This window comes from Orcinus orca, chromosome 17 (assembly GCF_937001465.1).
Source record: "Orcinus orca chromosome 17, mOrcOrc1.1, whole genome shotgun sequence".
Lineage (NCBI taxonomy): Eukaryota > Metazoa > Chordata > Mammalia > Artiodactyla > Delphinidae > Orcinus > Orcinus orca.
Window position 1 is genome coordinate 20233201 of NC_064575.1, and position 13840 is coordinate 20247040.

General features: G+C 38.4%; 1 protein-coding gene across 1 annotated transcript in view; it reads left to right on the forward strand.

Annotated features, from left to right (window-relative positions):
• Nucleotides 1–13840, forward strand: part of ZFHX4 (zinc finger homeobox 4) — a 181644-nt gene that overhangs the window by 27695 nt on the left and 140109 nt on the right. The gene's annotated exons all lie outside the window — the stretch shown is intronic.

Genomic DNA, 13840 nt, shown 5'->3' on the forward strand with positions numbered 1-13840 from the left:
TTACATACCTTGTCTTGACTTTTTCTGAACCCTAATTACTGGTTAATTTATTTTCTGCAGTTTGTTTACTGGATTGGCTGGATTGTCTTGGTTCATGTACAAATGTAACAGATTCATTTCTATGATGAATAACGTGGTAACTTCTAAAAACTTCTTTTGTCCAGAGGGTATTAAAATTCAGAAAATAGGGGCTTCCCTGGTGGCGCAGTGGTTGGGAGTCCGCCTGCCGATGCAGGGGACATGGGTTCGCGCCCCGGTCAGGGAAGATCCCACATGCCATGGAGTGGCTGGGCCCGTGAGCCATGGCCGCCGAGCCTGCGTGTCCGGAGCCTGTGCTCCTCAATGGGAGAGGCCACAGCAGTGAGAGGCCTGTGTACCACAAAAAAAAAAAAAAAAAAAAAAAAAAAATCAGAAAATATTGCAAACCATTAGTCATCGTAACAAGCTCTAAATATGATTACAAAATCCATTTTGCAAGTGTTATCTATTGATTTATACTAGAAATCAGTGATAACTATACTATCAGGAGGCAACCAGTGACTATACTACCTATGGCTCTTCTAATGCTCTTTCGAACTATAAACAGACCACAAAAAGAGCAGATTGTGGCTATCTCGAGCAGGGGCAAGAATTATTTATTTGGGTTGGCCTGCCACTATATGTTTGGACTGTTTCTTGAAGTTCAAATCCTGGATTGATGTACTGAGCGTGAAAACCTAAAGTCGTGGTGTGAGAATTTGTAACGTTGTTCCTGTAATATCGGCTCTCTGTGGATCAATAATGAAAGCATTAGATTTGGGTTATACAGTTTGAGGGGAGTACAGGCCCTGACGTAAAATGGAAAGCTTCTAAGTTGATGGTATTGCAAATGTAATATAATGGATTAATTGTATTATAATTCATAGCTTTTACAGCAACAGTTGACAGCCATTCAGGTGTCAACTTTTCTTCTGCTGATACCTGAACTATTAGAACTTTTAGAACACCTAGGAGAAAAAAAAATAAACATTAAGTTTGTATAAATAATAGATCTCGACCCTGGGAGCTGTGTAGAATATTCATGAACTGTGTTTGTATTCACACAGCCCCTCTAACACTTTAAATTAACATGTTGTGAATAGAAGATATAAATGTACAAAATTTTCTGTTTTATTAATATCATGTGGGAAGCTAAAGAAAGGTAGAGCGTTCCTGTTTATTTTCTCAGGAAAGGTTATTTAATCTAATTGACGATTATTTACACATGTGTATGTGTGTGTTAAGTTTATCCATTCATTCCATGAGTATGGATTGACTACCCTCACTGTCTGTAGAGCAGTTTGCTAGGTGTCAGGGTTACCCTTGAAGTTCCTTTTCAGAGAGAGTTGGATGTTGTCTTTGAAAGTGTAGCAACCAGATGAGATTGAACTTGCTTATAGAGAGGGCCTTAAAGCAGAGAGAGCTTTAGATCCCAGAACCAAAGGCTATATGTACTCTTACCTTAAAAATGTTATGTCATATATAAATTGACTTTTCCCCCATCTTCTTTATTTGCTTATCTCTTAAATACCCAAGTGTCCTTGTGGTGTGGTGTCTAAAAATGGTCAACAAACAAATAAAAACACACTTCGAACAAACTTACCTTGAATTAAAGGAAGATGGAAGAGATAAACATTGGAGCCATTGAAACTTGGTATTGGGCAATTGAACTATATTATTTTGCATTAGCCTTCAAGGAGCATTCATTCTTTCTAGAAGTCACTAGAAAAGTTCCTCCGGAGTAGCAATGTGTTGAGGATGCTGTTTCTAAACTGATTTACAGGAACTGAGTGAGTCAGATCCAGAGGATTTTCAAGTGCAGTAATGAGGATATTAGCAAGCTTGGTCGGCTTGTGTCGGCAAAATAAAATTGCTCCGTAAGTAACATTAATTGCTTTTAAATGAGACCCTAACAAATTGGCCTAGGCCTGGAAAAAAAAATGATGGTTTGTAATATGGCGAAAATATTAAAATTAGACTTAAAATGGTGTCTGAGCTAATGACTAGATAATAATCGCCTATATAAAATTCATTTTCATTAGGAGTTTAATTTACATCATTTTGCATTGTGAATTATTCAGACTTCAAGGGAAAGTGACAAGTAGCAGTTAAAAGACAAATACAGAGCTGGGAGTAAACAGCTCTTCTCCTCATTGACAGCATATTGATTCATAACACTCCAAATGTGGGGATCTGTCGGGGCAATTTGAATAGGCCACTTACCACTTGCATGGTCAGCCTGAAGCAGTATTACCTCAAAGATGTGTGTGTCCTTATTCCAGTTTAAGGAGGTTAAAGGTTAAAGGTTAAGGGGTAGCTTAAAAGCATCATCTGCCTAGCTGCTTAACTTTAACCTGATCAATTTAATGAAAATCTGTTTTACAGATGTTGTTTTAATGTATTTGGCAGGATTTAGGCAGCTTTAACATTAGACGTATGCTAGTAAAAATTATTTCTTTATTTGACCAGAACAACACCTTTCCTTTCATGTTTAAGGTAGAAGGCTTGTGGGTTACGGTATTTTGGCAAAGAACCCAGGGGCAGAATGTGTTGATGATTTTTCCATATGGACTCAGAAAAAGAATACCTTTATGTCTATTGCTAACGATGACTGCAAAAACAAACAAAGCTGTGTTCATTTTCTGGCAGTATTCTTTACCTTAGGATTTTTTTTTTTAAAGGAATTTTGTTATTGTTAAGAAAAGCTTACTCCTTTCTTCAGGCAAACTTCTCTGAAGCAGTAAGCACTATTAAATTTTGATAACTCTTTTCCTCTGGAAATTTTAAAGATGAAGCAAAATTGGGCTAGGAAATTCAAACGATAAAATGAAACTGCAGGGCTTCCCTGGTGGCGCAGTGGTTGAGAGTCCGCCTGCCGATGCAGGGGCGCGTGTTCGTGCCCCGGTCTGGGAGGATACCACATGCCGCGGGGCGGCTGGGCGCGTGAGCCATGGCCGCTGAGCCTGCGCGTCCGGAGCCTGTGCTCCGCAACGGGAGAGGCCACAGCAGTGAGAGGCCCGCGTACCGCAAAAGAGTTTAAAAAAAAAAAAAAAAAAGGAACTGCAGATTGACCTTAATCTTCTCTTTTAACGTCTGAAAGTGTGTTTAAAGTGAGGTTAATAAGTATTGAATGCATAGATGGCTACAATCAGTGTTGCAAGGTAAAGTGTGTGTGTGTGTGTATGTGTGCGTGCATCTGTATATAATGCCAACACAGTGTTCTCAGCTAAGCACTTTATTAGATTTGATTATGTTTTCCCAATTTCAAGCCTCTGCATCCTTTACAAATTTCTGTCGATTGATATTCACATAATGAATCCTCAATAAATATTTGTAAGATGAATAATGGACTAATGCATGAATTGAGACATATTAAAGAAACTCCTTTACTTCCAACCCTCATTAAAAAAAGAATGCACTGCAATTTGGTCTACCCCTTAAATGATCTCAATCCTTTTCTAAAGTGTCCAGTAAAAAGATTCAATGAAAACCACTTAGCACTACATGTTCCAACTGAGAAAGAACAAATAAGACTCTGGTAATATTTCAGATTTACAGTTTACCTTATTCTTGCCTTAGAATGACTGAGACTTTTCTGGCCAGCTGATTGGTTGATCACCATCCTGTGCAGGGCATGCAATAAGCTTGCCACACCTGTGCTTTAGCTGCTTCGATGATATTATATTGTATTTTTAAGTGAGGTGTTCACAGCTTCGCTGGTTCAAAGTCAAAAGTTTAATTATACTAGTTTTTTTTTTCTTCCTGCATCTGCTAGTTGTGAAGGAGAATCATCTGTCTGAATTCCATAATGCTGTTTTCATATTTGGATTTCAAATTGTCTGAGGGCAGTGAATGAATCTCTTGTCTCCATGGTGAGCAAAGGACGACACGTAGGATTTAGTCCTAGGTAACTTTTAGTGTAACATTCCCCCAAGGAATATTTTTGGAGTTTTCTCATTATCCATGTTATGGATGAAAGAATCCGGGTTAAGAACTAAAATCAAGGTGCCGGGGAGGGTCACAGAAGAGAATGCAAAAACCACGCTGGGCAAAGTATGTGGCAAGGAAATAAAAAATGGAATAATTAGCTTCACCTGCCTTTTCAGCTTTTTCTTTTTTTTTTAACTGGTAGGAAATAATAACCCAATCAGTTTGGAATTAATAAAGAATTACAAGCATTTTCATTTCAATAGGCCTGAGCCCAACTTTGCAATTTAAAATCAAATATACCCGATATGTACCATCTCAATTATTGAACTGTCATTGTCCCAGTGCGATGGTAAAAGAGGTTAGGAGATTGCGTGGTACCCATATGCATAAAAGTCATTGTGCAAAAGGAAATTGGAATATGTGTGTGTATCTAAAAAAACAAAACAGGTTTTTCTTAATCTTATTCTAGTCATTTGTTTAGATGAAGAAAGCTGTTTTCAGAGATAAACCAAAGTTCTTTTTTTCTGTTGCTAAACATTAACGTGAAGATGGAAAATTTTGCACTTTTTGTGTTAGTTTCAGATTTCTGTTCCTTTCAAGGTTGAAATGCAGTGTGAAATTTAATTTCAGTTGCAGGATTTATTTTTTAAAAAAGTAATGACAACTCAAATTATTCTGTTGTATTCTCATATAAAAAGACAAGGCAGAGGTTGAGAAAACCAGTTTCTGTAGTAGAAAAATACATGCTTGCCTAATACTTATAACTAATAAATATACAGATCAAATAGAGGTCAGCTGGTTAGCTAATAGCAACTAATAAATCACTAGTGTTTTCAGATCACAATGTAATTGGCCAGCCCTACTACTATGTCTACTTCTGTTTTTAAGCTTGACATTTACTGAAGCACAGCCATGTGTTGGAACACGGCTACTCCAGCACAAATATGGGCATTCTCACTGCATTCACATGGCGAGAAATATATACTACATTAGGAGCTGAGAACCCTGTTCGTATTCCACTAGGAAGAAATGACCAAAAATATCTGTCTATCCAGATACATAATAGATAGATAGATACACATATATAGAGATATATATTGATACATACCAATCCCTAGAAGGATTACTTTAGACCAGGTATTAACAACTTATTACATCCATGTCAGGATAGATAAAATGATTTTTAATGTGTGAAATTGTTAACAAACCCAGGCGAAATTTAAAGAAAGCAAAGTGTGTCATTGGAATCCTCTTATTTTATTTCTGACACGTCTTTCCTTAACTAGTGCTACCATCTCCCCACACATCAGGCACACGCCGTTATTCTCTTCTCTCTTTTGCTGAAATCCTTACTGTTTTCTCATCTAGAACTTCTCTTCATGGAAGTACTCCGTGTTGTGAGATTACCTATCTAATTCCCCAAAGAAAATGAGCATTCCTTTCATTAAGGAGGAAAGAAGCCTTTTTCATAAAAGCAGAGTAGTGCATCCAAAGGTGTAAATGACTTTCAGATCTTTCCCAAGGTGCATTTGGTTTTAAAGGAACCGCTTGACCTGGAGGAATTTCTAATGTGTGAGGGGGGACGGTGGTTACATCAGGGATGGGGTTGTGATAGGGCGGTGCCCCACCCTAAGAGCTTCCTGCATTTCCCTTCTTCCGGATACACACACGCACACGCACACACACACACACACACACACACACACACCCCACACACACACATCACACCCAACCCTCCACTTCAGAGAAGCAGTAAAAACTCTGGCACTACCATTCATTTCACTCCAGGACCATGTCAACTCAGACTTCGGGATTTATGTTACTGTTTTTGTATAACTTGTGCTCATTCTGTCTCATGTGAAGTGTAGGTATGATTTAACCCAAATTAATAAATCCCTATGTGTCCCCCAACCTGAGGTCATTTAGGGAATGCAGACAAAATTGTTATATCTCATAATGAACGTGCTCCCCCTGTCTGTTTCTTTGGCTTCCACGTAACCATCCCTGTCAGTGGAGCTCGTTTAAAATCGCTGAAATGTTCAGATGGGTCCTAGGACGCCACGCGGTAAGGCGGCCAGAGTCATATGTTAAGCAGGCCTTGCGCTGCCGAAAGGGTCTTGGCCCGGCGGGGGGTGGGTGGGGGGAGCTGGCATGTGCATAATGACCACGGTTCTGCTTCCAGAACATCTGGCCGGCCTGCGATCTACTAGAAATGCTTTTCCAAGTTCGCTTGGAGTCTGAGCCTCTGCTTAGGCTGAGTTCAATTAGACGTGGAGATTTGTTCATTATTCAGATAATTCAAGCCTTCAAAGGCACTTCTTCCCCCCAAATTATCAGTGTATTGCGGGAGAGCTTATGATGATATGATTATTCAAAAGAGGAACAACGATGGAGGCTCAGCCCCCAAGAACCCGTTAGGAAGATTCTGTAACCGAGGAGGAGTATGGTGATTGACGTTCTGTTTGCAGAATGCCCAAATGACATCCCAAGTTCTAATAAATACAGAAACGTTCATTAAGCACTTCCTCTGGGCCAGGTTTTTAAATGTCTCTGTTTATGGAGGTTGTGTCCCATTAATGAGGAAGGATACAAACCATCTTCTCTAAGGTGATGCTTCCTAACTCACTCTGTTCTTCCAATGTGGCAGGGACATTAATCAAATTAAGGGTTGAATCCATATACTAGCCCTTGAAAACTTCCATGCTTTTTTTCAACAATGGTTGGTCAAAAGGCTGAGTGTGACTCCTTTCTTGGGTCATCAGTAGATGTAGAACAATGTCACTTGTATATCTTGGCTGACTCATTGCTCTCTTGCAGTGTACAACTTTGTTAGTCAGTTTCAGACAAAGGTTATGGTGGGAATTACAGAGCAGGATAGAGCTTTTCTATTTCTTGGAACATTTACGTTGTTCTTTAAACATGAGGATGGTGCCACTGATGCATTGCCTAGAAAATGAAGAAGAGAACCACTTACTAAAGAACGCAAAATGGGGCTTCCCTGGTGGTGCAGTGGTTGAGAGTCCGCCTGTCGATGCAGGGGACGCGAGTTCGTGCCCCGGTCCGGGAAGATCCCACATGCCGCGGAGCGGCTGGGCCCGTGAGCCATGGCCGCTGAGCCTGCGCGTCTGGAGCCTGTGCTCCGCAACGAGAGAGGCCACAGCAGTGACAGGCCCGTGTACCACAAAAAAAAAAAAAAAAAAAAAAAAAAAAAGAAGAATGCAAAATGTGTCAGATTATAACTTCAGTCAATTCCCTTGTAGAACCAGGATGCTACTTTAGTTTGAGTCTTGGAAGTTTGAGTCTTGGAAGATCTTTCTAACTTCAGTCTGCAGTACTGTCGAGAATTCTGCTTAAAGGTAAATTATTATAATGACAGTTCTGTATTATCACAAATAACACTTACATGTGGCGACATTTCATTTCACTCGGTTTTATAATATTTTATTAACACTCTAGGTTTCCTAAAGGGAAAGTACTTCTGCAGCTTTGACTATAATACGTACATATATTAAATATGTATATGTAAATATAAATGTGTATTGAGACCATATTCTCAATATTTTATTGATACAGATTTTCCTAAATACTTTCTTTCATTGGAAATATTAGGAAGCATAGAATATACACTTCTCTCTCCTTGTTGCTTAAGGGATAAATGTTAGGGTTATATTTTCTGATTACTCAATTTTTAGGGAGTAGTGTGGAGGACGGTTAGGGTTGAAGAATTCTTTGTCCCTGGATATCTGCTGATAAAAATTAGTGGAATGCAGTGCTGAGGATGGAAAGAAATGAGCTATTGATAAGTCCAACTGTATTGCTTAATTCGAGTTTGGGAGGAAAGCTTTAAAAGTTTCACATACTGATTTTCAGTCCATGATTATGTGTCTTGTGTCGAGAAGAGCCTCATTTATAGCTAGAGTTGGTAATTGACTGTCTTTGTATGATTTACAAGCTATTGGAAAGAATCTCACCAAAAATATCCCTTCTTCTGATGCCAGTCTGTTGTCAGTGAAACTGTATTGATACTTGACTTATCCATTTATCAATGGCACAACTTTTTGAACAACAATCATAAGTTAAAGCATTTTATGTGCATTATCTCATTTACTTTTCCCAACAGTTATAGGTTGTTTTTCCCATTAAGACATATGAGGAAACTGAGATTCAGAGCAAAACTCCTTGTTCAAGTCCTCACAGATAGTAAGAGCACGTGCTGGGGTTCTCACTCTGGTCTCTTTTCAACCCAAGCCTTCACCTACAGTATAAAGCTTTGCTAATGAAAACGTTTTGTTGTAATACTTGAGAACAGGGAGAGCAGGGAGTGCAAAAGGAAGAGAAGGGCTGGGGGCCTCAGAGACAAATGACCGTTTTGTCCAGGGTTAGTTATTTTGGAGCCCACCTTTATCCCTTCGAGTTACAGATTCCCTTAAAGACACTGCAGATGCAATGTAACATAAGAGCTGGCTGGTAGGGTTTGCACCCACGATTGCAGTCAACTGGCGTGATGAACTTACACCTCTTGTGGGCATCTCCAAGCCCGAAGGAGAGACTGCTGGTTCAAACTGTTACCTGACTCTTTCCTATCACAACAGAATTCTTTCCCTTTAAAGAAACTTTCCTTTTGCTGGCATTTTTGGGGTGTTTGGTATATTAAATAGTAAAGGACTCATAGAATATTTATCACTCCGAGTGCCTGAGCTCTCAGTGTTTGCAAGTTAAGCACCTTTGGAAGCTGCCTTAATTCATTCAGGTCACCAGGGTACTTCAGAAGTAATGTACTAAATGGTACCCTGCTGACCTGAAAGATGGAATGTGCCTCCCTAAGCATTTAACTTCCTACATAGCAACAAGTAAAGCACAGTCTGCTCTCTGCCCAGGACCTGAGTCTCCTCTTCCCTCTTCCTGACATCCTTATAACTACTGGAGAAAGTCCTATTCATTTGCTACGTAACTAGCATTTTTAAAAACTTATCTTGTTTTGAATTATTATTATTATTATTTTTTTGCGGTACGCGGGCCTCTCACTGCTGTGGCCTCTCCCGTTGCGGAGCACAGGCTCCGGACGCGCAGGCTCAGCGGCCATGGCTCACGGGCCCAGCCGCTCTGTGGACCGGGACATGAACCCGTGTCCCCTGCATCGGCAGGCGGACTCTCAACCACTGCGCCACCAGGGAAGCCCTATTATTTTTTAAACTTGTATCTTTTACTTCTTACTTCGATTCATTTTGTTCCAAGCTTCCAGGAATTTTCTTTCCACCATAGGTTTCTCATGCACTCCCTTCCTCTCTCTCCTCCTCGCAATTTTGCTAATGATTCCAAGCAACCGGCCCACATCTTTTTAGAACTATTGACATGGACTTCCCTTAGAGATGCTTGAGGAAAGCTTGCCTTCCTAAATCTGGCTACCGATCCTGCAAAAAATTCTCAGTCATTGACACCAATGCAGTTGACTGTACTCATTAATGAAATATTCTTTTAATGGAAAGTAAGAATAGTCTTAGTTTTGAAGTGACCGAACTGTTAGCAGGAGAGAAGCTCCCAATACCAAAGCTGGTGTGTGTAAAGGATGCAAGGACATTTGGATAATTATGATGGGCAGTATCTTTTAAAGACTTTAACTATTTCTAACTATTTATTTGGCAGGCCTGAAAATAATACTAGCGTGTGTCCTTAGAGCCTGAAGTCATTCATTGTTCAGTTGTGGGAAATCAGGTAGCAAGTCTGATTGCCATCACCTCTGGAAGAGTGTCAGTTTACAAAGTATCTCCTTTAAACTCAACATATATTCAGCACTTACCACTAAGTAACAGGGCAGGTGACACCAGACATGAGGGAAGGGGAGAATGATTCCCCAATTTACACCAAATAAATAGTGTCATTTTTTAAAATAAGATTAACATGCTAAAATGGAAAATATGTAAACAGCGGAATATACCTTTCAGAATTTATTTCATTTCGTGAATTGATATTACACAAAATTTGGAAGGGAGAAAACGCGCTCCTACTTACTATGAGATACCATCACCGCTTTTTAAACAGAGGCTCCTCAATGTCTTTTGAGAAAGAATTTGACTAAAAGCAAGTTGTGGTTTAATGTATTTGTTTTGGTTTATTATAATTTTTATTAGCAAATTAAGTAATTAAAAAAAGCCTATTTGGATGGAACCATCGTACCAAGTTTTTCCATCATGAGTATTTCCTGAGAAGATACTCCCCAGGCTCATAACCAAATTCCTTAAAAATAGATCCAAAGAGAATTCATAAATAACTTTTTTTTTTCCCAGAGAAATAGAGTCTCTGGCTCTGTTAATTCCTTAAATAGTAGAAAAACTAAGATGGGTTTTATGAAGAATTCTTTAGTTTTTAGAGTATTCATTCTTAACTTGGCAATAGAATTACCATCCTTTAAGTCAGAAATGCAAAACTTTCCTATTGCTTAATAGTGTCGGTATTTACTTAGATGTATGTTTCAAAATAGACTCTCAGGTATAACATTTACTTATAAGTTCCTGTAGCATGTACTAGGTCATTTTATTTCTTCCTGTAGAACTGCAACCCCTTTAAAAGTAATGGCTTCATAACTTATTGGAAAAGCATTGATACAGAATTACATCGAAATTGATTTTTTTTAAAGTCTGTGAACGCTTTTCTAAAAAGTGAACCATTTAATTCTTTATCAGTGGGTATAGAAGAATGTGGATATATTCAGTTCTTACGTGTTTGGTGATTATAAAGTCAAAATGCCACTACTCCAGTGATGTTTTCAGTATGTATCCAAGGAGACCTACCTATACCTATTTTGCTCAAACCCTGAAACAAATTGCATGCTCGTGCACGCGCGCGCGTGTGTGTGTGTCTGTGTGTATGTGAGAGAGAGGAATGAGTGAGAATACAGTATACGAAGACTTATTTTAAAAAATTGTTGAAGATTATGAGTTAATCATTAACGCCTATTTATTTTGTTTTAAAGTAGAACTCAGAAATCTCTTCCTGCAAATTGTAAGTGTTCTCAGTCCCTAGAGGTAATAAACCTTTGATGATGTTGTGCAAGACTCGTCCACAAGCCCTGAAATCAGTTCTGTATGTACACATGACTAATCAAAGGTTCAGGGAACAGGTTATGATTTGGTAAAAGCGATAGGTGCTCCAGAAAGTAAATGGCCTTACCAACTGGGGAGGCACACTTAGCCTTTTTTCACCTTATAGAAGGCAGGTCCTAGTCCCACCGTTGGAGCAGGTATCCTTTTACAAAGGCTTGAGCACTAAGTCTTTTGAAAAGTTCTCTTTTAAAGCAAGGAGTTTCTCAAATTAATATCATCTAATTAGTACTCTACTCTTTTCTTTGCCTTAAAGTCACAACAGATACAAGACACTTAGACTCAAAAGTATCCTTGACATTCAGGGAATTAGGTAATCAGAACAAATATCTTCTTAAATTGATCAACTGTCAATGTCCATAGGGGAAAATGATGAAATAAGACAGCAATCTCAATAATTAAGCATGAAATTATTTAGGAAAATGTGAGTAAAAGTCTCAAGAAATCAGTTCTAATATAGAAAAGGGAGGAACTAAAAGAACTAAAGTATAAAACCTACCATGTGGGCAGTGCAGTGAATGTTGAGGCCATTGTATTCTGGTTTCTTGCTGCTTTTTTTTTTTAAATCTTCAACAACTTTGTTGCGATTTAATTCATGTACCACGAAATTCACCCATTTAAAGCATCTAATTAAACGTTTTTTAGGATAGTCACAGAATTATGCAATCATCACCACAATTGATTTCAGAACATTTTCAACACTCCAAAAAGAAATCCTGTGCCATTTACCCTCCCCCCTCAATAATCCCAACCTCCCCTGTCCCAGCCCTAGGCAGCTACTAATTGCCTTCTGTCTATATAGACTTGGTTATCCTCAACATTTCATAAAAATGGAATCATACTATGCATGGTCCTTTGTGACTGGCTTCTTCCACTGAGCATGTTTTCGAGATTCATCCATATTGTAGCATGAATCAGTACTTCATACCTTTTTATTATGGAATTTCCATTGCGTGGATAAACTACATTTATTTATCCTCTCATCAGTTGATGGGCATTTGAGTTGTTTCCACTTTTGGGCTATGATGAATAATGGTGCTATGAACATTTGTGGATAGGTTTTTGTGTGGACATGTGTTTTCATTCTCTTAGGCTTATACCTAGAAGTGGAATTCCCAAAAGAGCAATCACTGGCATTAACTGGACTCAGTACTGCTGGTCACTTCTTATTTATACCTGATCAGCTTCTTTTCCCTTTCCCTTTAACAAATATTACACATGTTTATCACTCTTCTGATGCTCTTTATTCATCTTCTGCTCCATGGCCAACAAGTGCAGTGAGAAAAATTTGAACATTTATTGGGCACTTATTAGGTGGCAGATGATCTTCTAAGTTCTTTAAATATATGAACTCATTTCATTCTAACAGCAAACCTATTAAGTAGGCATTATTATTATACCCATTTTGAAGATGAAGAAACTAAGGCGATGAAAGCTTAATTAATTTATCCAAGGTCACATAGCTGGTAACAGTACCAGCTGAGTCAGGATTTATACTTGGATTGACTGGTTCCAGCAGCCACCGTCTTAAAGAGGACACTTTGTCCCAGTGAAGACACATTGAGAAATATGCCTGGAAAGGAAGGCCTTATTTGTGGCATGTAAGAGTATAACTATAATAGCTGATCTTTGGGAAGGACATCCTCTGAGAGGGAAAGAAAAGAAGTAATGATGAGATGGATAGAGATTTAGAGACTTTGGGAGGGGGTAGTGAGGGCTGGCAAATTAGAAAGATCACTGATAACATTACATAGTTTTTAGTTCTTTTTTATGTCAGAATGTAAACCATTATTTGGTTTATACAGTGTTCTTTGAAAAATGTTTATGAACTGAATTCTCCATATTGATTGAAAAATCGGTATATTTTATGATAATTACTGAAACACATTTTGTTAGATTGGTGTGTTAGTAACACACAAAAGCTTGTTTGTCCTCATTTCACTGTGCTAGTGAATAAAACAGACACAGAGGGTGTATGAAGCAGTTCCCGTCCTCAAGAAGCTCTGCAGGTTTTCGAAGAAACCATACAATGTGTTTTATCTGTGCTTTATTTTCCCTTGTGAATTGTCCCTAACAACTTTTCTGAATTCCAGAAGTTTGTAGGGACATTTTTAGTCCTCTATATAACACGTTTTAGCAATGTTTACTCCTTTGTGTCATCCAGAAAGTTAATATTTAGATTTCCTGTGGCATTTACGGAAGAAATTAGATTCCTGCCTTGCAAAACTTGGAAAAAGTGGCTGTTTGTTTCCACACAAGATGTCCCATTGTTGAAAAATAATGTGAAAAATAATGCACAGTAACAGTATAATTTAAATTTTCTCTCCCTCTTGCCTCCCACTCTCCACCTATGTGATGTTTTGTGAGCATGATTTTTATGTTTTCAGAGTAGTAAAGATGTGGATAAAGTGAAACATTACTCGGTGCTTTTTTTTTTTTTTTTGCCAACTAGAAAGATTCTCTTTCTTTTTCTAGATATAAAAACAAAAATAGACTTGTTTCTAATAGCTAATCTAATGAATCAGTGGTAAATGGTCTTGATATTTTATCTGTAGATATTTCAGGCATCATCCTATTTTATTCAAACACTTACAACTGACCTTGACGTTTTCAGTTTCCAGAGACCTCCTGCTTACATGGGTAGGGTAAGGTCAGGGCTTGGGCTGACAGTGTTCCTACTGTTAGAACATGACATTGCATAATTTCTCCTTTCTGTTTTACTCTGAAAAAAGTTTTTAAGGAAAAGTTACGCAAGAAAATATGATAAGCTCTCATATTGTCTCAGGCTAAAAGAT